The following is a 23,698-nucleotide window of genomic DNA, read 5'->3' as shown; positions in this document are numbered from 1 at the left end:
AGGATTTATTTGCAGGGTGCCAAGCAAGGAGAATGAGCAACTCATGCTCAAAAGACCCAAACTCCTCGATGTTTTTCAGGCAAGGGTTTTTAAACTTGGTGTTAGGGTAAAGGGTCATAGGATGTGTGATCAGCTCCTGGACTTTGTTCTGATTGGTTGGTGGTGAAATAACAGGGTAAAGTTTTGGGAATCTCAACCTTCTGGTTCAAAACAGTCTGAGGTCTACGTGCTTGTGGTCAGCATGAACTCACCATCCTCCACCTGAGTGGAGATCTTAGTTTCTACACAACAACTAAAAGATATTCATCAGATTGCTATCTATATCCCTTCAGGAGGAATAAGAAGTCCTGTGACTTGTCCTAATCATTAACTGCTCCGGTCTGCTCTCTGGAATTCAGGGAAGCCTAGAATTCCTTTTTCTCTGCAAACAAGGAACAGGGGATAATCGAGGGGCCTTCATAGGTTTTGCTTGGTTTCAATCCCCCTTTTCTTTAATATTCCTCAACCTGAGGGGAACAGAAGTGGGACAAGAGAGGGAATAAAGTTTTGGATAGAGAGTAATCATAAACACAGTAAGAGAACTCAGTTTTAGGGGGACTCCATTTCAGGAGAATGAAGGTCAGCAATGACAGTCATCTCATCACTCAGCCCTAGGCCAGTTTATCATCATCTGTTTGTTCTTTTAACAAATATTTATGGGGATTTTCCTGGTGGTCCAGTGGCTAAGACTTGTAGCTCACAATGCAGAGGGACCTGGGTTTGATCCGTGGTCAGGTAACTAGATCCCACATACTGCAACTGAGATCCCAGTGCAGCCAAATAAATAAGTGAATAAATAAATTTTTAAAATTGTGTTCATTGGATATAGGCCACTCAGTCAGACTATGGAGGGACACTTGTGTACCACATTCCTGCCATAGCAGAGGAAGCAAAGGTGAAAGCATAAAAAACAGAGGAGTTGCTTTTCCTTGGGAAGCTCTGAGGTGGTTTCACTGAAGAGTGGTTGAATAAAGTAAACCTTGAAAAGTGAGGAGCAATCTTATCTAAGCTGATGAAATGAGGCTGGAGGTTTTTCCTTGAGAAGGAAATATACAAAGCACATGGAAGTGTAACACAAATACAAAGACCATGGAATTATAACCTCTTGTGTTATAAATGGGGAACCGTAAATACTTTGATATGGCTAGAGGGATGGGTGCCCTTGAGAAAACTGCAAGAGGCAATTTGAACAGGTAAGCAGGAGCCATTCTTGGAGAATGGCATTTTTGTATGCCATTTTAAGGAATTTGGGAGTTTAGGTGAGTAACTTGATCAGCTTTATAATGTGGCAGATAGATTGGAGAGCAGGAGTGGGGGCAATAGCTGGAGACGGCAAGACTATTCTGGTACTAAGAAAAAGTCCTAGTTCAGTTCAGTTCAGTCGCTCAGTCGTGTCCAACTCTTTGCAACCCCATGGACCGCAGCACTCCAGGCCTCCCTGTCCATCACCAACTCCCGGAGTCCATCCAAACCAAACCAGTGTCCATCGAGTCGGTGATGCCATCCAACCATCTCATCCTCGGTCGTCCCCTTCTCTTCCTGCCCTCAATCTTGCTCAGCATCAGGGTCTTTTCAAATGATTCAGCTCTTCACATCAGGTGGCCAAAGTACTGGAGTTTCAGCTTCAACATCAGTCCTTCCAATGAACACCCAGGACTGATCTCCTTTAGGATGCACTGGTTGGATCTCCTTGCCATCTAAGGGACTCTCAAGAGTCTTTTCCAACACCACAGTTCAAAAGCATCAATTCTTCAGTGCTCAGCTTTCTTTATAGTCCAACTCTCACATCCATACATGACCACTGGAAAAACCATAACATTGACTAGACAGACCTTAGTCGGCAAAGTAATGTCTCTGCTTTTGAATATGCTATCTAAGTTGGTCATAACTTTCCTTCCAAGGAGTAAGTGTCTTTTAATTTCATGGCTGCAATCACCATCTGCAGTGATTTTGGAGCCCCAAAAAATAAAGTCTGACATTGTTTCCACTGTTTCCCCATCTATTTCCCATGAAGTGATGGGACCAGATGCCATGATCTTCATTTTCTGAATGTTGAGCTTTAGGCCAACTTTTTCACTCTCCACTTTCACTTTCATCAAGAGGCTTTTTAGTTCCTCTTCACTTTCTGCCATAAGGGTGGTGTCATCTGCATATCTGAGTTATTGATATTTCTCCTGGCAATCTTGATTCCAGTTTGTGTTTCTTCCAATCCAGCGTTTCTCCTGATATACTTTGCATATAAGTTAAATAAGCAGGGTGACAATATACAGCCCTGACGTATTCCTTTTCCTATTTGGAACCAGTCTGTTGTTCCATGCCCAGTTCTAACTGTTGCTTCCTGACCTGCATATAAGTTTCTCACGAAGTAAGTCAGGTGGTCTGGTATTCCCATTTCTTTCAGAATTTTCCACAGTTTATTGTGATCCACACAGTCAAAGGCTTTGGCATAGTCAATAAAGCAGAGGATGTTTTTCTGGAACTCTCTTACTTTTTCCATGATCCAGCGTATGTTGGCCATTTGATCTCTGGTTTCTCTGCCTTTTCTAAAACCAGCTTGAATATCTGGAAGTTCATCATTCATGTATTGCTAAAGCCTGGCTTGGAGAATTTTGAACATTTCTTTACTAACGTGTGAGATAAGTGCAACTGTGCAGTCCTAGAGGCAAGAGTTATTAAAGGGTTAAAATTAACAATATCTGCCTGATTGGTTGTGGGGTCTAACTAACCACAGAGGGAGGAGTCTGGTGTGACTCATTTCTTGTAGGTTTCAAGGTGGATTAGTTTCTATTACCATTTTTGCATGGCAGAAGATAGGTTATCAATCACACAAGTTGTTTTCGATTTAGACTGTCACTCCTCTCCCATGGTATGGAGTGAGAAAAAAATTACATAGCATATATAGAAGAAAGTAAAATTTGGGACATTGTTTTTCATGTGCCTATCCCTACATTTAATTTCAGCATTTCTCTGTCTCAAAAGCTTGTTGTGACTTAGGAAATTTTCACTGTATACAATTTAATAACCTTCCATTTATGTAACCCTCTTTGTCTATATGAATCTAGAGATAACTGTGAGAGAGTATACCTTTTAGAAAAATCAGAAAGTCACACCAAGAATGAACTGTTTGAAATGGAGGGGGATGTCAGAAAGCAAAGTTAAGTTTTGTGAAATTTGTTGGATATGCAGTGATGGCAGATAATTTTAGTATCTAGTCAGATGTTGTACCTAAATGAGTAGAATCCATCCGTATTTACCAGATAAGGATATGCATATGACCTCTGTGTGTCATTCTGCTGCTGAAAATTTGATTTAGATAATTTTACATAAAGGGTAAGACTCTAAGACTAAATGAGCTTAAGTGGTTTTTCTGTGTGTCAATGATAGCTACGTCTGTTGATTTGCAAAAGTAATCTTCTTCTACCTAGACTAAGAAATAGAAACTGCTGACAGATGCCCTGTATCGCTAAAGCAAATTTATTGTACATTTCCATTGTACATTTACTTTTATGAAAAAAAAAATTAAGGTACAGATATGGAACTAAAATATAGTTTATTGACTTTCTTCTACTACAATTTAATGAGTATCCTTCCATATTTATATGTGTTTCATTGATTGAAAAAAAATGCACCACCTAAAAGTTGAGAATTATAGTTTATTCAGGGGGACTTGCTGAGAGCTTAAGCCTGGGAGGCAGCCTCTCAGATAGCTCTGAGGGACAGCTCGGGAGAAGTGAGGGAGGAGCTAGGATATATAGAAGGTCAAACAAGCAATTAAAAACCAGAGAGTCGAACATCAAAAGATTACTGCTAGTTAAAGAAAACCAGACATGCCAAGTCAATAAATTCAGTGCTTTTCTTTAAATATGCATGGGAACATGCAAGAATCTTGGCTCAAAGAAGTCATTTTCTTTATATGCACCTTAATTATCTGGGGCCAGTATCCTATTTTTCTCCATCCTGAGCCCTGTAGGGATACAGGTTGGGGCCCCTGCAGTGGATGATGACCGAAACATCCTTTTTTTACTGTTGTGGCCAGCGGCATTTTTTAGACCACACTTTTTACAAATGCCTCCTCACTATTTATTTTACTGTTTATTAAGTGTATTATTCAAATGATATGAGATGATAGAGGTAAAAGAGCCATTGAAAATATGTGATTTGGTCTTGATAGTCAAAAGTATTCCAGCTGTTCAGGCAGGTGACCATATTTTGGGCCAAAATACTTACCTGTTACTAAAAAAAGTTAGTGGTTGGTTTAGGTAAAGGCACGATTAAGGGAATAATAATTATGTATGGCATCTCTTAACCTTTTAACTCTTTAATCATCCCAAGCACCTAGTAACCTTAGTTTAGCTTGATCAAAACAGTTGATTGAAGAACATGAAAAAAACAAGATAACCCTTTTTTTGTCAGTGTCTGGTTAAAGTAGCGCTACCTCTGTATTCCTTGGAGAGGGGAGAAGGGGCTTTCTGTTAGAAGAAGAGCTATGGAAGACTTGCATTTTTTTTATTTTTTCCCCAAACAACAGCTAATATCCCTCTGGCATGAATTTTAATGAATGCATATCACTCTTTGAATGTTATTGGGAGCTCTGCCCTCAAGCCTATAAACAGCAGTTTGAAACCAGAAGGTTCTCTGAGACCTTTCCTTAAGACCAACTGCAATTCTGATGTGACCACTGTTTGTTCTGGAAAAAGCAGCTTATTTAACCCATTTAGCCACCTTGTGGACTGTCCCTTTACAAAGCTGTTTCTGTCCTGCATGGGCAGGGACTCCAGGCCCAGCTGTGGGGCGGCTGAATTAATAAAAGGATACTGAGCCCACATTCCCTAAAGACTAGCAGATTTCTATGCGGACTCCATTCTAACAGCGTGACCTCTGCCCTTTGACATGACAGCTGGAGTTCAGATCTGTTGACTCTGAGAGGACAGCTTAGGAAGAATGTTCTCAAAGGTTTATTGGTGAGAAACGTGGATCTACATGGCCTGTACCTTGTCTGAATTTGTAATTAACATTTTCAAGCACCTGGAATTTAATAAGCACTGAATGTGGTGCTGACTTTTGTTTTGCTTAGTCTCAGTAATACTTTACCAGATATTTGTGTTATTTCTGGTCTGCAGAGACAGAAACAGACAGCCTGCGAAGATATAGGTGTCTGACAATTTAGGAAGACTGAAGCGACTTAGCAGCAGCAGCAGCAGCAGCAGCAGTGGGTTTTATCTCTGGCTGCATATTTGGTTTACCTTTAAAGCTTTTTTAAAATATATATTCCTAGGTTTAGGACAGATAAGTTAGAATAGAATCCCTGGAGGTGCCATTTTAAAAATAAACAAAACACTTTCCCTGATTATTCTAATTTACAGCAAGTGTTGTGAACCTTTGTCCTAATTTGCCTGATACTCATCCCTTACCAAGTCTTCCCAGGCTGCACTAGTGGTAAAGAATCTGCCTGCCAATTCAGGATATGCTAGAGATATGGGTTAGATCCCTGGGTCAGGAAGATTCCCCTAGAGGAGGAAATGATAACCCACTCTAGGATTCTTGCCTGGAGAATCCCATGGACAGAGGAACCAGGTGGGCTACAGTCCATGGGGTCACAAGGAGTTGGACATGACTGAGTGACTGATCATGAGTAGGAGCATCACTTATCAAATCCTGATCCTGCATCAGCCACATATACTTGAGTTAGAAACTTGTTAGAAGCCCAGACTATCGGGACTTTCCCAACCTGTTGTATCAGAACCTGCATTTTTAAAAAAATTCTTAGGGAATTTTCTATTTATATTGTTCTTGAAACTTTTGTATAAATCTAACATTCTTCTAAAATGAAAAGTGTTTATTAGGAAAAAAGAAAAATCATGTTTGGGATACAAAGATCAAAACCTTCCCTCCAGTAGCTCAGTCCAGCAAGAGAGAAGCTTATTAAAAGGTAATTTGCTAAGAGTTATAATGGAAGTAATGTAGAAAGTGCTGTCACTTTATGGAAGGAAATGAGAACTGCTCTGTGGAGGAATTAAAGAGAAAATTTCCTGGCTCATCTTGTGAGTTGTGGGTGAGCAGGTTTCTCCTCACCACCTTCAACATTGGGTTGGTGTTTTTTGGGGGGGCTATGGCTTTGACAGCTGGAACACAAGGCCTCTCACCACTGTGTCATGTGCCCCACCATGCCCTCTGCCTGTGGGGCAGTGAGCATCCCTGCTGTTGCCACATTTCTGAGGGTGAGTTCCATGGAAGGAAGGCTGCCAGCTTCCTTCGCCTTCATATCGCCTGCCCTGGGGCACTGGATCCCAGGCCTCCTCCTCTGACTCAGGCAGAGCACCAGCCACCTCATAAGCACCTTTTCAGCCAGGGTCCCAAGGGTGTGGCTTCATTTATCTGGGTTGCAGAATGAAGATGATGCAGAGGAGAGCCACAGCTGACTCTGATAATCTTGTTGCAACAGTGAGAGAATATCCTTTGTGAGATCAAGCCCTGATCCTTCAGAGTGGGAGCACTGACTCCAAGACCCTAGGCCACCAGAGAACTAACCCTAGGGGGTATCAAATAGTGAGAACTCACACAAAGGAAACCTCTTGAATGCAAGAGGCATCACCCAACCAACCACCCTAGCACCCTGTGTAGGATGCCTCATCTAAACAAAAACGAAGCAAAAATACAAACCCAATCAACAGCAGATAGGGTTACCACCCCACTCAGCCTTCATCAGAGGAAAAACAAACAAACACTCGACACAAATCTTACACAAACCACTGGACCAACCTTAGAAGGGCAGAAACCAAAAGGAAGAAAGAATTCAACCTTGAAGCCTGGGAAAAGGAGACCTCAAAAACAATAAGTTAAAAAAAAATAATGAAAAGACAGAGAAATACTGCACAAATGAAGGAACAAACTAGAAACACAGAAGTCCAAATAAATGAAGAGGAAATAGGAAAACTACCTGAAAGAGAATTCAGAATAATGATAGTAAAGATGATCAAAAACCTTGAAAATAAAGTGGAGAAAAGGCAAGAATCAATTAATAAAGACCTAGAAGAAGTAAAAAATAAACATACAGAGACAAACAACACAATTATTGAAATTAAAAATACTCTAGAAGGAATCAATAGCAGAATATCTGAAGCAGAAGAACTAATCAATGAGCTGGAAGATAAAATGTAAATAACTTCTGAAAAGCAGAATAAAGCAAAAAGAGTGAAAAGAACTGAGGATAGTCTCAGAGACCTCTGAGACAATATCAAATGCACCAACATTTGAATATAGGGGTCCCAGAAGAAGAAGAGAAGAAGAAAGGGTATGAGAAAATTTTTGAAGAGACTATGTTTGAAAATTTCTTCAACACGGAAAAGGAAATAGTCAATCAAGTTCAAGAGGTGCAAAGAGTCCCATACAGGATAAACCCAAGGAGAAACACACCAAGACACATACTAGTCACACTAACAAAGACTAAACACAAAGAAAGAATATTAAAAGCAAGAAGGGAGAAGCAACAAGTAACATACAGTGGAAACCCCATATGTTTAACAGCTGATCTTTCAGCAGAAACTCTGCAGGCCAGAAGGGAATGGCAGGATATATTTAAAGTACTGAAAGGGAAAAATCTACAACCAACATTACTGTACTGGCAAGGATCTCATTCAAAACTGATGGAGAAATAAAAAGCTTTTCCGACAAGTGAAAGTTAAGAGAATTCAGTACCACCAAACCAGCTTTACAACAAACGTTAAAGGGACTTATGCAGTCCAGAAATACAAGAGAAGAAAAAAGATCTACCAAATCAACCCCAAACAATTAAGAAAATGGCAATAGGAAGATATATATCAATAATTACATTAAATGTAAATGGATTAAATGCTCCAACCAAAAGACAGATAGGCTGAATGGATACAAAAACAGGACCCATATATATGCTGTCTATAAGAAACCCACTTCAGACCTAAAGGCACACATAGACTGAAAGTGAGAGGATGGAAAAATGTTTCCATGCAAATGGGAAGCAAAAAAAATGCTGGAGTAGCTATCCTCATACAGACAAAATAGACCTTAAAATAAAGACGATTACAAAAGATTAGGAATGACACCACATAATGATCAAGGGATTAATCCAAGAGGAAGACATAACAATTGTAAATATCTATGCAGCCAACATTGGAACACCTCAATACATAAGACAAACACTAATAGACATAAAAGGAGAAATTGACAGTAACACAATAATAGTAGGTGACTTTAACTCCCCACTCACACCAATGGACAGATCGTTGAAACAGAAAATCAATAAGGAAACACAAGTCTTAAATGGTACATTAGATGAGATGGATCTCATTGACATCTTCAGGCCATCCCATCCAAATGCTGAAGAATACACCTTTTCTTAAATGCACATGAAACATTCTCCAGAATAGACAACATCTTGGGTCACAAATCAAACCTCAGTAAATTTAAGAAAATTGAAATCATAGAAGCATCTTCTCTGACCACAATGCTATGAGACTAGATGTTGATTACAAGAATAAAATTGTAAGGAACACAAACACATGGAGATTAAACAACACATTTCTTAAATAACCAGGTTACTGAGGAAATCAAAAGGGAAATCAAAACATTTCTAGAAAAAAATGACAATGAAAACAACTCAAAACCTATGGGATGCAGCAAAACAGTTCTCAGAGGGAAGTTTATAGCAACGCAGCCCTATCTCAAGAAACAAGAAAAACAGCAAATAGGCAACCTAACTTTACACCTAAAACAACTGGAAAAAGAACAACAACAAAAAATCCCAAAATTAGTAGAAGGCAAGAAATCATAAAGATCTGAGCAGAAATAAATGAAAAAGAAATGAAAGGAACAATAGTAAAGATTAATAAAACTAAAAGCTGGTTCTTCGAGAAAATAAAATTGACAAGCATTTAGCCAGACTCATCAAGAAAAAAAGAGAGAAGAATCAAATCAACAAAATTAGAAATGAAAAAGGAGAGGTTACAACAGACAATGCAGAAATACAAGGGATTTTAAGAGACTATTATGAACAACTATATGACAATAAAATGGATAGCCTGGAAGAAATGGACAGATTCTTAACCAGGAAGAAGTAGAAATCATGAACAACACAATTACAAGCACTGAAACTGAAGCTGTAGTCAAAAATCTTCCCCCAAAACAAAAACCCAGGACCAGCTGACTTCACAGCAGAATTCTATCAAACATTTAGAGAAGAGCTAATGCCTATCCTTCTAAAACTCTTTCAAAAAATTGCAGAGAAAGGAACACTTCCAAACTCATTTTACGAGGCCACCATTACCCTGATACCAAAACCAGACAAAGACAATGCTAAAAAAGAAAAGTACAGGCCATTATCACTGATAACCATAGATGCAAAAATCCTCAACAAAATTTTAGCAAACAGAATTCAGCAACACAGCAAAAAGCTAATACACCATGATCAAATTGGGTTTATTCCAGGAATGCAAGGATTCTTCAGTATATGCAAATCAATCAATGTGATACACCATATTGAAAGATAAAACTGAAAGATAAAAACCATATGATCATCTCAATAGATACAGAAAAAGCCTTTGACAAAATTCAGCACCCATTTAGGATTAAATTTATTCAAAAAATGGGCATAGAAGGAACCTACCTCAACATAGTAAAGGCCATATATGATGATCCTACAGCAAACATTATTCTCAATGTTGGAAAAATGAAAGCGTTCCCCCTAAGATCAGGAACAAGGGTGTCCACTTTCCACACTATTACTCAACATAGTTTTGGAAGTCCTAGCTACAGCAATCAGAAGAAAAAGAAATAAAAGGAATCCAGATTGGAAAAGAAGAAGTAAAGCTCTCACTGTTTGCAGATGACATGATCCTCTACTCAGAAAACCCTAAAGATAGTATCAGAAAATTACTACAGGTAATCAATGAATTTAGCAGTTGTAGGATACAAGAACAATACACAGAAGTCACTTGCATTTCTATATTTTTCTATGAAAAATCAGAAAAAGAAAGTAAGGAATCAATCCCATTCGCCATTGCAACAAAAAGAATTAAATAGGAATAACCTTACCTAAGGAGTCAAAAGAACCGTACACAGAAAATTATAAGACACTAATGAAAGAAATCAAAGATGACATAAGCAGATGGAGAGATATTCCATGTTCCTGGGTAGGAAGAGTCACTATTGTTTAAATGACTATACTACCAAAATCAATCTACAGATTTAATGTGATCACTATCAAATTACCAATGACATTTTTCACAGAACTCGAACAAAAAATTCCACAATTCATATGGAAACACAAAAGATCCTGAGTAGCCAAAGCAGCCTTGAGAAAGAAGAATGGAGCTGGAGGAATCAACCTTCTTGACTTCTGATTATAATACAAAGCTTCAGTCATCAAGACAGTATGCTACTAGCACAGAAACAGAAACATAGACCAATAGAACAAGATAAAAAGGCCAGAAATAAACCCATGTACCTATGGGTACCTTATTTTTGACAGAGGAGGCAAGAATATACAATGGGACAAAGATAGCCTCTTCAATAAATGGTGCTGGGAAGACTGGACAGCTACATGTAAAAGAATGAAATTAGAACACTTCCTAACACCATACACAAAGATAAACTCAAAATGGATTAAAGACCTAAATGTAAGAACAGAAACTATAAAACTCTTAGAGGACAACATAGGCATAACACTTGGTGACATAAAGTCAAACAAGATCCTCTATTACCCACCTCCTAGAGTAATGGAAATAAAAACAAAAGTAAACAAGTGGGACCTGATTAAACTTAAAAGCTTTTTCACAGCAAAGGAAACAGCAAGGTGAAAAGACAACCCTCAGAATGGGAGAGAATAATAGCAAATGACACTGACAAAGGATTAACTTTCAAAATACATAAGCACCTCATACAACTCAATGCCAGAAAAACAAACAATTCAATCAAAAAGTGGGGAAAAGACAGAAACAGACATTTCTCCGAAGAAGACATAGAGATGGCTTACAAACACATGAAAAGATGCTCAACATCACTCATTATTAGAGAAATGCAAATCAAAACTACACTGAGATATCACCTCACACCGGTCAGAATGGCCATCATCAGAAAGTCCACAAACAATAAATGCTGGGGAGGGTGTGGAGAAAAGGGAACACTCTTGCACTGTTGGTGGGAATATAAATTGACACAGCCACTATGGAAGACGGTATGGAGATTCCTTAAAAAATTAGGAATAAAACCACCATATGACCCAGCAATCCCACTCCTAGCCATATACCCTGAGGAAATAAAAATTGGAAAAGACACATGGATCCCATTGTTCATTCCAGCACTATTTACAATAACTAGAACATGGAAGCAACCTAGACGTCCATTGACAGATGACTGGAAAAAGAAGTTGTGGTACATATACACAATGGAATATTACTCAGCCACAAAAGGGAACACATTTGAGTCAGTTCTAATGAGATGGGTGAAAACCTAGGACCCAAAGATAAATATCATATTTTAACATGTATTTATGGAATCTGGAAGGATGGTAGTGAAGAACTTATTTACAGGGCAGCCGTAGAGACACAGACATAGAAAATAGACTTATGGACATGGGGAGAGGGTGAGATGTATGGAAAGAGTAACATGGAAACTTACGTTACCATATGTAAAATAGATAGCCAGTGGGAATTTGCTGTACAGCTCAGGAAACTCAAACAGGGGCTCTATATGTGTACTTAACGGCTGATTCATGTTGAGGTTCAACAGAAAACAACAAAATTCTATAAAGAAATTGTCCTTCAATAAATAAATAAAAGAAGAAAGAAAATTGCCCAAGAAAGGTGACTTGAAGACATTCTGGGCACAGAGAAAGACACAAAGGACAATTCCTTTAAGAAAATTCTCTAATACGAAGGGAGTTTTAGAAAGAAACATAAAATTGAGTTTTGATGAAAATATAATGTTGAAAACATGGGTATATATTTTCAAAAAGATAATGCCAAACCCCAAACTGAAGATTGGTGCCAGACTGCTACTGCTGCTAAGTCACTTCAGTCATGTCCGACTCTGTGCAGCCCCATAGACGGCAGCCCACCAGGCTCCCCCGTCCCAGGGATTCTCCAGGCAAGAACACTGGAGTGGGTTGCCATTTTCTTCTCCAGTGCACGAAAGTGAAAGGTGAAAGGGAAGTCGCTCAGTCGTGTCCGACCCTTAGCATGGACTGCAGCCTACCAGGCTCCTCCATCCATGGGATCTTCCAGGCAAGAGTACTGGAATGGGGTGCCATTGCCTTCTCCGAGTGCCAGACTAGAGATAATCTAATAATTAAAGGAAGACATTCTTTCTCGTTTTTGAGGAAAGCAAAGTAATTAAGGACAATTAACCATTTGTAGCTAAATTAGGGCTCCTGAAGAGGATTGGGGACAGAATTTTTTGGAAGTTCTCTCTTTTGGAAATTCTTGTGACCCTACTCTCTGGCATTTGTTAGTTTCTTTGAGGTGCTATGCTTAACTTCTCAGGGCCTTTGAAGCTACTTTTTTTTTTCCTCTGCTGGCAAGCTGACCTCTTCTTCTTTTCATTTAATTTTGATTGGGATATGGTTGCTTTACAATGTTATGTTATTTCCTGCTGTACAGCAAAGGGAATCAGCCATATGTATACATACATCACCTCATTTTTTTGGATTTCCTTCCCATTTATGACTCCTTATTCTACCCATGGCTAAGTCCTCCTCTTCCTTCAACTGGCATTCTGCCCAAAACTGCTTCTTCCACTTTACACTCTAGGTTGGGTACCACTCCTCTGGACTCCTATAACATCCTGTATATGTCACATTACTATCAATTTTCTTTTTGTCTGTTTATCTCATGAAACTGTAAGTACCTTGAAGGCAGGAGTCTTCAAATGGCTTCTGTGTTTCCAGAACTTCTCAAAGTTCTTCACTTAACAAATTCTTAGAAATAAAATGAAAAATGAAAGCAATAGCCTATCTTTGCCCATTGCTGACAGTGTCAAGATGGTCTTGGAGATGGCAATAATGGATTACAAGGCCTTCACATTGATAGCTGGGGAGAAATTTAGAGACTTCAACCTGTATATAACACATGGCTGGCATATAGCAGATTCCAAATAAATTTTAGGTGAGGGAAAGAATGAATGCTTTCATTTAATATACAAAAGCTCTGATTTAGATTATGTTAAGGATGTCTCTCTTAGCATATTGTTAGGTGAATATAAACTCAGACATGGATCATTACTCATAAAGTAGCAATCATTTTTATGACCTCTAATTTTCAAAAATTTTTATTAAAGTATATAGTTGATTTACAATGTTGTGTTAGTTTCTGGCGTACAGCAAAGTGAATCAGTTGTGTGTGTGTGTGTATATTCTTATTTTTCATTATGGTTTATTATAAGATACTGAATATAGTTCCCTGTTCTATGTGTTTCCTGTGACCTACCTTTGAGTGCTTAAGTTTCTCCTGCGGAGGTACAGGTCAGCAGGGGCCTGCCACAGGGGATGGGGCTCTGGGTGCAACAACCCTGGGTATAACATAAGCTCCTCCTCTTAGAGGAGGTCACCATTAACCCCACCATAGACCTGCCAGAACTTACACAGAACTGGGGAAACAGACTCTTGGAGGGAACAAACCAAAGCTTGTGTGCTCCAGGATCCAGGAGAAAGGAGCAGTGACCCACGAGAGACTGACCCAGACTTGCCGGTGAGTGGCCAGGAGTCTCTTATGGTGATGTGGGTTGGTGGTGGCCTGCTACAGGGTTGAGGGCACTGGAACCTTTTGAAGGAGGTCACTGTTACCTTCATTACCTCCACCATAGTTTGGCCTCAGGTCAAACAAAAGGGAGGGAAACCAGCCCTGCCCATCAGAACAAGACCCAGTTTCCCCCTCAGTCATTCTCTCCCATCAGGAAGCTTCCACAAGCTTCTTATCTTATCCATCAGAGGGCAGACAGAATGAAAACCACAATCACAGAAAACTAATCAAACTGATCACATGGACCATAGCTTTGTCTAACTCAATGAAACTATGAGCCATGCCATGTAGGGCCACCCAAGATAGATGGGTCATGGTGGAGAGTTCTGACAAAAGTTGTCCACTAGAGAAGGGAATGGCAAACCACTTCAGTATTTTTGCCTTAAGAACCCCATAACCTGCATGAAAAGGCAAAAAGGACACCAAAAGATGAACTTCCTAGGTTGGTAAGTGCCCAATATGCTTCTGGGAGTAGAGTAGAGGAATAACTCCAGAAAGAATGAAGAGACAGAGCCAAAGCAAAAACAATACCCAGTTGTGGATGTGAATGCTGATAGAAGTAAAGTCTGATGCTATAAAGGAGAATATTGTATGGGAACCTGGAAAGTTAGGTCCATGAATCAAGGTAAATTGGAAATGGTCAAATAGGTGGCAAGAGTGAACATTGACATTTTAGGAATCAGTGAACTAAAATGGACTGGAATGGGTGAATTTAAATCAGATGACCATTGCATTTACTACTGTGGGAAAGGATCCCTTAGAATTAATGGAGTAGCCTTCATAGTCAACAAGAGTCTGAAATGCAGTACTTGGATGCAGTCTCAAAAACGATAGAATGATCTCTGTTTGTTTCCAAGGCAAACCATTCAGTATCACAGTAATCCAAGTCTATGCCCTGACCAGTAATGCTGAAGAAGCTGAACAGTTCTATGAAGACCTACAAGAACTTCTAGAACTAACAAACACTCAAAAAAGATGTTCTTTTCATTATAGGGGACTGGAATGCAAAAGTAGGAAGTTAAGAGATACTTGGAATAACAGGGAAATTTGGCCTTGGAGTACAAAATGAAGCAGGGCAAAGGCTAACAGAGTTTTGTCAGGAGAATTCAATGGTCATGACAATCACCCTCTTCCAACAACACAAGAGAAGACTCTACACATGGCTTTCAGCAGAAGGTCAATACCGAAATCAGATTGATTATGTTCTTTGCAGCCAAAGATGGAGAAACTCTATACAGTCAGCAAAAACAAGACTGGGAGCAGACTGTGGCTCAGATCATGAACTCCTTATTGCCAAATTCAGACTTAAATTGAAGTAGGATAGACCCTTAGATCGTTCATGTATGACCTATGTCAAATCCCTTACGATTATACAGTGGAAGTGACAAATAGATTTAAGGGATTAGATCAGATAGAGTGCCTGAAGGACTATGGACAGAGGTTTGTGACATTGTACAGGAGGCAGCGAGCAAGACCATCCCCAAGAAAAAGAAATGTAAAAAGGTAAAATGGTTGTCTGAGGAGGGCTTACATAGCTGAGTAAAAAGGAGAGGTGAAAGGCAAAGGAGAAAAGGAAAAGATATACTCATTTGATTGTAGAGTTTCAAAAAATAGCAAGCACAGATAAGAAAGCCTTCCTCGGTGATCAATGCCAAGAAATAGAGGAAAGAATAGAATGGGAAAGACTAGAGATCTTTTCAAGAAAATTAGAGATAACAAGGGAACTTTTTATGCAAAAACGGGCAAAATAAAGGACAGAAATGGCACGGACCTGACAGAAGCAGAAGATATTAAGAGATGGCAAAATACAGGGAAGAACTATACCAAAAAGATCTTTATGACCCAGATAATCATGATGGTGTGATCACTCACCTAGAGCCAGACATCCTGGAATGTGAAGTCAAGTGGGCCTCAGGAAATATCACTATGAACAAAGCTAGTGAAGGTGACAGAATTCCAATTCAGCTATTTCAAATCCTAAAAGATGATGCTGTGAAAGTGCTGCTCTGCTGGAAAATTTGGAAAACTCAGCAGTGGCCACAGGACTGAAAAGAGTCAGTTTTCATTCCAGTCCCAAAGAAAGGCAATGCCAAAGAATGTTCAAACTATCACAAAATTGCATTCATCACACATTCTAGCAAATTAGCTTAAAATTCTCCAAGCCAGGCTTCAACAGTACATGAACCGTGAACTTCCAGATGTTCAAAATGGATTTAGAAAAGGCAGAGGAACCAGAGATCAAATTGCCAACATTGGTTGGATCATAGAAAAAGCAAGAGAGTTCCAGAAAAACATCTACTTCTGCTTTATTGACTATGCCTTTGACTGTGTGGATCACAACAAACTGTGGAAAATTCTTCAAGAGATGGGAATACCAGACCAGCTGACCTGCCTCCTGAGAAATCGGTATGCATGTTAAGAAGCAACAGTTAGAACTGGACATGGAAGAATAGACTGATCCAAGTCGGGAAAGGAGTATATAAAGTCTATATATTGTCACCCTGCTTATTTAACTTATTTGCAGAGTACATCATGAGAAACGCCAGGCTGGATGAAGCACAAACTGGAATCAAGGTTGCCAGGAGATATATCAACAATCTCAGATATGCAGATGACACCACCCTTATGGCAGAAACCAAAGATGAACTAAAGAGTCTCTTGATGAAAGTGAAAGAGGAGAGTGAAAAAGTTGGCTTAAAACTCAACATTCAGAAAACTAAGATCATGGCATCCAGTCCCATCACTTCATGGCAAATAGATGGGGAAACAATCGGAACAGTGACAGGCTTTTTTTTTTTTGAGGTCCAAAATCACTGCAGCCATGAAATTCAAAGATGCTCCTTGGAATAAAAGTTGTGACCAACCTAGACAGCATATTAAAAAGCAGAGATGTTACTTTGCCCTCAAAGGTCCATCTAGTCAAAGCTATAGTTTTTCTAATAGTCATGTATGGATGTGAGATTTGGACTATAAAGAAAGCTGAAGTCTGAAGAATTAATGCTTTTGAACTGTGGTGTTGGAGAAGTCTCTTGAGAATCCCTTGGGCAACAGGAAATCAGAGCAGTCAATCTTAAACGAAATTTGTCCTGAATATTCATTGGAAGGACTGATGCTGAAGCTGAAACTCTAATACTTTGCATCCAAACACCTGATGCGAAAAACTGAGTCAGTGGAAAAAACCATGATGTGGGGCAGGATTGAAGGCAGGAGGAGAAGGGGATGAAAGTAGATGAGATGATTAGATAGCATCATGGACATGAGTTTGAGTAAACTCTGGGCCTTGGTGATGGTCATGGTTCTGCAGTCCATGGGGTCACAAAGAGTCAGACAAGACTGAGTGATTGAACTGAACTGAAGAGGATACTGAATACAGATCCCTGTGCTATACAGTATTTCCTCGTTGTTTATCTGTTCTGTATATGGTAGAAAAATGGGGAATGCTTCATGAGTTTGTGTGTTATCCTTGCATCGTACCATGATAATCATCTCTATATTATTCCAATTTTAGTGTATGTACTCAAGGTTAGCACTTGCCTCTAGTTGATCTCCTGTACATGTCAGGTATTGGAAATGATTTATATGTACAATGTACAATATAGTCACATTTAATTCTCTGAAAACCCTGTAAGGCTTATGTTAGGTTTGGGGACATAGATTTGAGCCTCAGAGGTGTATGATTGTAGAACTCATGCTTTTTTCCTAATCAGTGTTCTTTCTGCTCCTCTCTGCTGCCTCCATTTCTTTAGGAAGCCGCAGAAGCTCCTTGCGTCTTTCAGTTCAGTTCAGTCGCTCAGTCATGTCCGACTCATTGCAACCCCATGAATCACAGCACGCCAGGCCTCCCTGTCCATCACTAACTCCGGGAGTTCACTCAGACTCATGTCCATCGAGTCGATGATGCCATCCAGCCATTTATCTTCCCAGAAATTCCATGGTTTGGAATCCAGGCCTTGCACTTTGATTATTAGTTTGTTGTGTGACCATAGACAAAGGAAGTAGATGCTGTTCCTCAGTCTCCACATTTATTAGATGGACCTATTTTGCTATAGCAGGGGTCCATTTATTATGCAACCAATATTTAAAAGACTAACAGATACTGGACACTGTTTTAGGTTCTGAAGATTAAAAAGAACAGAAAAGGACAGACAACACCCATAGAACTACAGAGCTTATATTATGGTGATTATGGCAATTGAGGCTAAAAATAAACAAGTCAAGCAAAATCAAATAGTGATTAGTGCCAGAAAGCAAATAGAACAGGGTGACAAGAATGGATCGAGTAGATACGGGTGAAGATATCCATGGATGTGGTCGTTGGGCTGTCTCCTTCAGAAAGTGACATTTAAGTGGAGACCTGTAAATGAAGCAGACCTCAGCTATGAATACATTTGGAAGCTCAGATTTCTGGGCAGTGAAACACTCAGGGGAGAAATGCTAATGCCAGAAGAGCCCTTTTTGTTGGAGGACCACTGAGTCCAGTGTGGCTGGTGGGAAGAGAGTGGGAGGAGGTGAGACAGAGCTTGACAGGTCCAGATTATGGAGTCCCAGTCAGTGGTATAGACTGTTTCTCAAATGCTAGCTTGCAGATACTCCACAGAAATTCACAATGATGGTCTCATGTCTTTGATACCTTTGGCATCTTAGATACTTCTTCCAACGTCTTTGCCACTTTTCATGTCTTTGGGAAAATCCTTCCTTAGGAGTCATTTACCAGAACAGAAGCCAGAATCTTGCTTCCTCAGCCTCTTGTGCATCAAGGACTTGTATGATGCAGGCACTGTTAATCAGAGGTGCAGAGGTAAGTCTTCCAATCAGAAATTAATGACAAGAAACAGGCACCATGGAATTCATTCTGGCATTGATAGTGGCTGATACATTTCATCTACAGGGCCTGCCATACAGAGTTTCTAATATAGTATCTGGTGCACAGATCCTGTTAGCAAAAAGGACTTGAGTGAGAATGCCTGGTGCTGGCGGCAGTGCTGAGCACACAGCACTGTGTGTTTTTTGGTCTGGGGCCGGTTTGATGCTCTTATTTCAGTGCTGTTTCTGACTGCATAGCTTAGTTCTTTGGCCATCATGGAGTTTCTGTGAGTCTGTAATCACCTTCCATAAATTTCTTTGTACTTAAATTTACTAGAGTGCATTTCTGTTTGCAATTCAGAACCCTGTGCCAATGATCCCAACTTGAAATAAGAGTCAGAGAAATTTACTACCTGTATCTGAGAAGAATAAGATCTAGAGATTCATTTCAGCTTTAACTTCTTGGGCAAATTAGTGGCCACATGTTGCCTGAACACTGCTTATTTCAAAACCATATTTCTCATATTTTTATTTGTAAAATTAGTATTTGTAAATGTATTCCAGTAATGAAAGCCTACTTTATTCTTTGCAGACATTAATGGAAAGACAGACTAAGTATTCAGTTTTTTTTCTGGAAACGTCTTTATTGACCTCCCTTAACTTAAAGAGCAGGATGTTCAAAGATGCTGCTTTCCCATTACACTTAAAGATCTCTCCAGGCTCCCAGATACATCATTGATGAGGTATACATTATCTTGGACAACTCACTAAGAGCATTCCTTCCCCCTTATAGGTAAAGATAAATAATTATTTAATTATTAACCACAATCTTAAACATATGCGCATTTTAAGAAAAAAATTTTGGTGTCTGTTTAGTCATCATTATTTCAGTAATACACGAAACCAGTCTTTTATGAGGTCTCCTGTGTTGTATCTGAGAAAGGGCTTCTGAAATTTACGTGATTCTTAATAGCTGTGCAGAAGAAAGGTGAAAATATGTTTATAATTATCACACCCCCATCTGTTCAGTAATTGTGTCTGGCTATTCTTGGAAGGGTTGTAGTTTCTTCTCTAAAACGGATTTCCATTTTTCTGCCACTCTGGCTGTCTCTCCACTCTGTGTTGAAGTTCTGAATCTTTACTAACTCATGCCACTTTTGTTTTTTAGGATGTATTCTTTTATTTGTAGCTAAATTTGTTTTCTTTTTCATTGACATGTCAATTGGATGCAGTGTTTGTCACGATGATTGTACTAGTGAATAAAATCACATTGCCAACATCTCAGTAGGTGAAAATGATGATTATTTCTTGGAAATATTTCACATATTGTTTACCTTAATGGGAAATGCTCATTGCTACAAATAAGAGGGAAAGACGTATCCAGTTTTCTTGTTTAAAGGCCTTATCTCCCATGATACCAGTATACATATTTAAGAGTACTTATTTTGATTGTCAATTGAAAAGCATATTTTTGATTCAGTGTCTTTATGGGAGATTTAATCACTAGGCTTATACATATTTAGGTTTTGCCTTTGCTGAGGAATTTTTAAAAACTTATTGCCTTGTTCATGCTTTGCTGGTAAGTTTTTGGTGAATACGTTTATGGTCACCTGAATGTTATTATCTAGAGATATTCTCTTTATGGATTTAGAGACACAATGCCTAGGGTGGAAAATTTTCATTCTGGAATATATTTTCTGGTTGTCACTATTCCTCCTTTTGTCTTAATACATACATGATGCACATTTTAAATTATGTATTACAGCTGGAGATGTGTGCTTGTTGTCTCATCAGGAAGATTTTGAGAAATTGAAAGGAAATCTTTTAAATAGACATTGCTAGATGCTGGGAATATGATAGTTTATTATTTTATTATGTTACTTTATGTATGTTTGATTTTTTTCTTTTAATAAAACATTAAAAAGAAGACATTATATCTTAGACTAGTATAACCCTATGACTTAGGGAATTCATCAGGCTTCACTGAGCTTCAGTATCCTAAACAAAGAAAATACATAAAGAAATAAATGCTCCATTTATAGGATTAGGATTTTGTCATGGAATGAATGCTCTAGTGTTCCAGTGTGGATTGTATTCTGAAATACTATTCACATGTTGCGTATTAATTATAGAAGGATTTTGTGCAAGTGTCACTTAACATTGATTAACCTAAAAAGAACTGGACAGAGATTTGTATAATTATGTTTTGTATTAGAATAACATAAGGTCATATAAGCCAGAAGAGGGCATGGGTTGCCTTTAGAAGGTGGCCATTTAGGAAATGGTAGAACACAAGTAAGCATAACTTGGGGTGAGAAACTTTATTTTTTGTATTCATGCAATAAATGGTGATCCTAGTTCAAAATAGATAACTTTTTTAATTGGGAGATTTCTTAATATTATTTCTTATTATTATATTAAGATATTAATATATAAAGATATATTAAGATATATAAGATATATAAGATTTATAATTAAGATATATTAATATTAAGATATTGATCTTATTATCTTAATAATATTTCTTATTATATTAATATTATCTTTCTTAAATTAATATCATGGTTAAAGTTTCATGGTTGAGGGTCTTCAAATTTAGAGCATCTGTCACTGTAGGTGAACAGGCTAGCTTCACAGGGAGTCTCATGAGAATTTATATCTGCTGTAAAGGATTGATTTTGAAATAATCCATTATGAACATTTATCCAATTAATAACAGACAATATTTATTCAAAGTTTACTATATGCTTGGAAATATGCACAATTCTCAACATAAATTATTGTATTTTTCTCACTGCCACATAAGAAAAAATGCTGTTATCTTTTGTTATACAGATGAGGCAGGTCAGAGGTTAAATATCTTGGCCAAGTTCATGTAAACACAAAAATGATAGAATTAAGACTAGAACTTGAGGTTAAATAACCTCAGATGAGGCTCAGAGGTTAAATATCTTGCCCAAGTTCATATAAACACAAAAATGATAGAATTAAGACTAGAACTTGCCATTCTAACTATAGAATGTATGGTCTTTACTATACCATATTGATCCTTCATAACAGTTATTTTAGCCTAGGCTTTTTTCTAAACTTTCTTTCTTTTTTTTTTTTTTTTTTCTGCCTCTTTTTGTGTGCTTCTTTATTCAATCATATAAGCAAGTATACATCAGTATTTTACTATAATGGTCCAGAAAGTCTGTTTTTGAAGTGGAGAGAATTCAAATGAAAATGTATAAATACATATAGGTAATCATATTGTATTAATTTCCTTAGGACTACCATAACAAATGGGGCTTCCCCAATGGCTCAGCGGGTAAAGAATCCACCTGCAAAGCAGGAGACTCAGGAGACATGGGCTCATCCCTGGGTGGGGAAGATCCTGGGAGGAGGAAACAGAGGAAACTAGGCTACAGTTGAAAGGGTCACAAAGAGCTGGACAGGACTGAATGACTAGGAATGCACTCTCTGTTAACTCTGTTAGTCACTCAGTCATGTCTGACTCATTGAGGCCCCATGGAGTGTAGTCCACCAACTTTGTTTGTCCATGGAATTCTCTAGGCAAGAATACTGGAGAGGGTAACCGTTCCCTTCACCAGGGGATGGAACTGGGGTTTCCTGTATTGCAGTGGATTCTTTACCATCTGAGCCACCAGGGAAGCCCAAATTAGTAGACTACACTTATTAGAGCAGTTTTGGTGGTGGCAGTGATTAAGTCCCTAAGTTGTGTCCTACCCTTGTGACCCTATGGACTGTGGCCTGCCAGGCTCCTCTGCCCATGGGACTCCCAGGCAAGAATACTGGAGTGGGTTGCCATTTCCTTCTCCAGGGGATCTTCCCCACCCAGGGATCAAGACCAAGTCTCCTGCATTGCAGGTGGAATCTTTACCAAGAGAGCCACCAAGGAAGCCTGATCCACCGGCACACCCTGGGAAGCCCCTAAGCATGCACACACCATAACAAATATTGCAAACTTGGTGGCTTAAAACAAGAGAAATATGTTTCCTCACATTTCTGGAGACCAAAGAAGTCCAAAATCAATGTGCTGGCCAGGTTGATCCCTTCGGGGCCTCTGACAGAAAATCAGTGAATGGTTCTCCCTTAGCTTCTGGTGAGAGTGGGCAGTCCTTAGCATTCTTTGGCTTGCAGCTTCATAGCTCCAGCCTGGCCTCTGTCTTTGCATGGCATTTCCTTTGTCTTTCTACGTCTCAAATTTCCCTCTTTTATGCAGACACTGGTCTTTGGCTGTAGAGCCCACCTCAAATCCAAAGTGATCTCATCTTAGATTTTTAACTGAATTAATTACCATCTGCCAGTGAAAGTTGCTCTGTCATGTCTGACTCTTTGTGACACTATGGACTGTAGCCTCCCAGGCCCCTCTGTCCGTGGAATTGTCCAGGCCAGAATACTGGAGTGGGTAGCTGTTCCCTTCTCCAGGGGATCTTCCCAACCCAGGGATCAAACCCCGGTCTCCCACGTTGTGGGCAGATTTTTTACCAGCTGAGCCACCAGGGAAGCCCGAGTACTGGAGTCGGTAGCCTATCCCTTCTCCAGGGGATCTTACTGACCCGGGAATTGAACTGGGGTCTCCTGTGTTGCAGGTAGATTCTTTACCATCTGCCAAGACCCTATTAACAGATAAATTTACATTCACAGGTACCAAAGGTTAGAATTTGGACATATCTTTTGGGGGCGCCACTATTTGTCCCACTACTTATTTTGAACATTTGTTTTAAAGAAGTAGGTAAAATAGTACAATGAAAACTTTGGTTTCAGACCATCACAATTCTTGGATTGCTAAGCTGTAAGTGTATTTTAATAGAAGGATGCTATTTTATGTACATTATCTCGATGCCAGAGATATTCCCCAAAGATTTTAGACTTAAATTTTATTTCCTTTCTGCTGTTTCACTAGTGAAACATATATGCAAATTGTCATTTACAGTTATTTCCTGAAAGTTTGATATTTGAAATTATTTTTAAGGGACACTAAATGGTAAAATATATATTTCAATGAGGGCTCCTTATTCTTATCTTAAAGCACTTATTAACATGACACAGAATGTTAGAACTAGATCTAGTGAAGAGATATTGAA

At 38.9% G+C, this 23,698-nt stretch overlaps 1 protein-coding gene and 1 non-coding gene across 2 annotated transcripts in view; one reads left to right on the top strand and one right to left on the bottom strand.

Moving 5' to 3' along the window:
* The window catches only part of GULP1 (GULP PTB domain containing engulfment adaptor 1), a 330,502-nt gene that overhangs the window by 47,368 nt on the left and 259,436 nt on the right, over nucleotides 1-23,698 (top strand). The gene's annotated exons all lie outside the window — the stretch shown is intronic.
* LOC138077270 (U6 spliceosomal RNA) lies at nucleotides 17,232-17,335 on the bottom strand. Its single transcript, XR_011144730.1, has one exon. It is a non-coding gene; the product is annotated as a U6 spliceosomal RNA (small nuclear RNA).

This window comes from Capricornis sumatraensis, chromosome 3, assembly GCF_032405125.1.
Source record: "Capricornis sumatraensis isolate serow.1 chromosome 3, serow.2, whole genome shotgun sequence".
NCBI classification, from domain to species: domain Eukaryota; kingdom Metazoa; phylum Chordata; class Mammalia; order Artiodactyla; family Bovidae; genus Capricornis; species Capricornis sumatraensis.
This window is presented reverse-complemented; position numbering and strand designations above follow the sequence as displayed.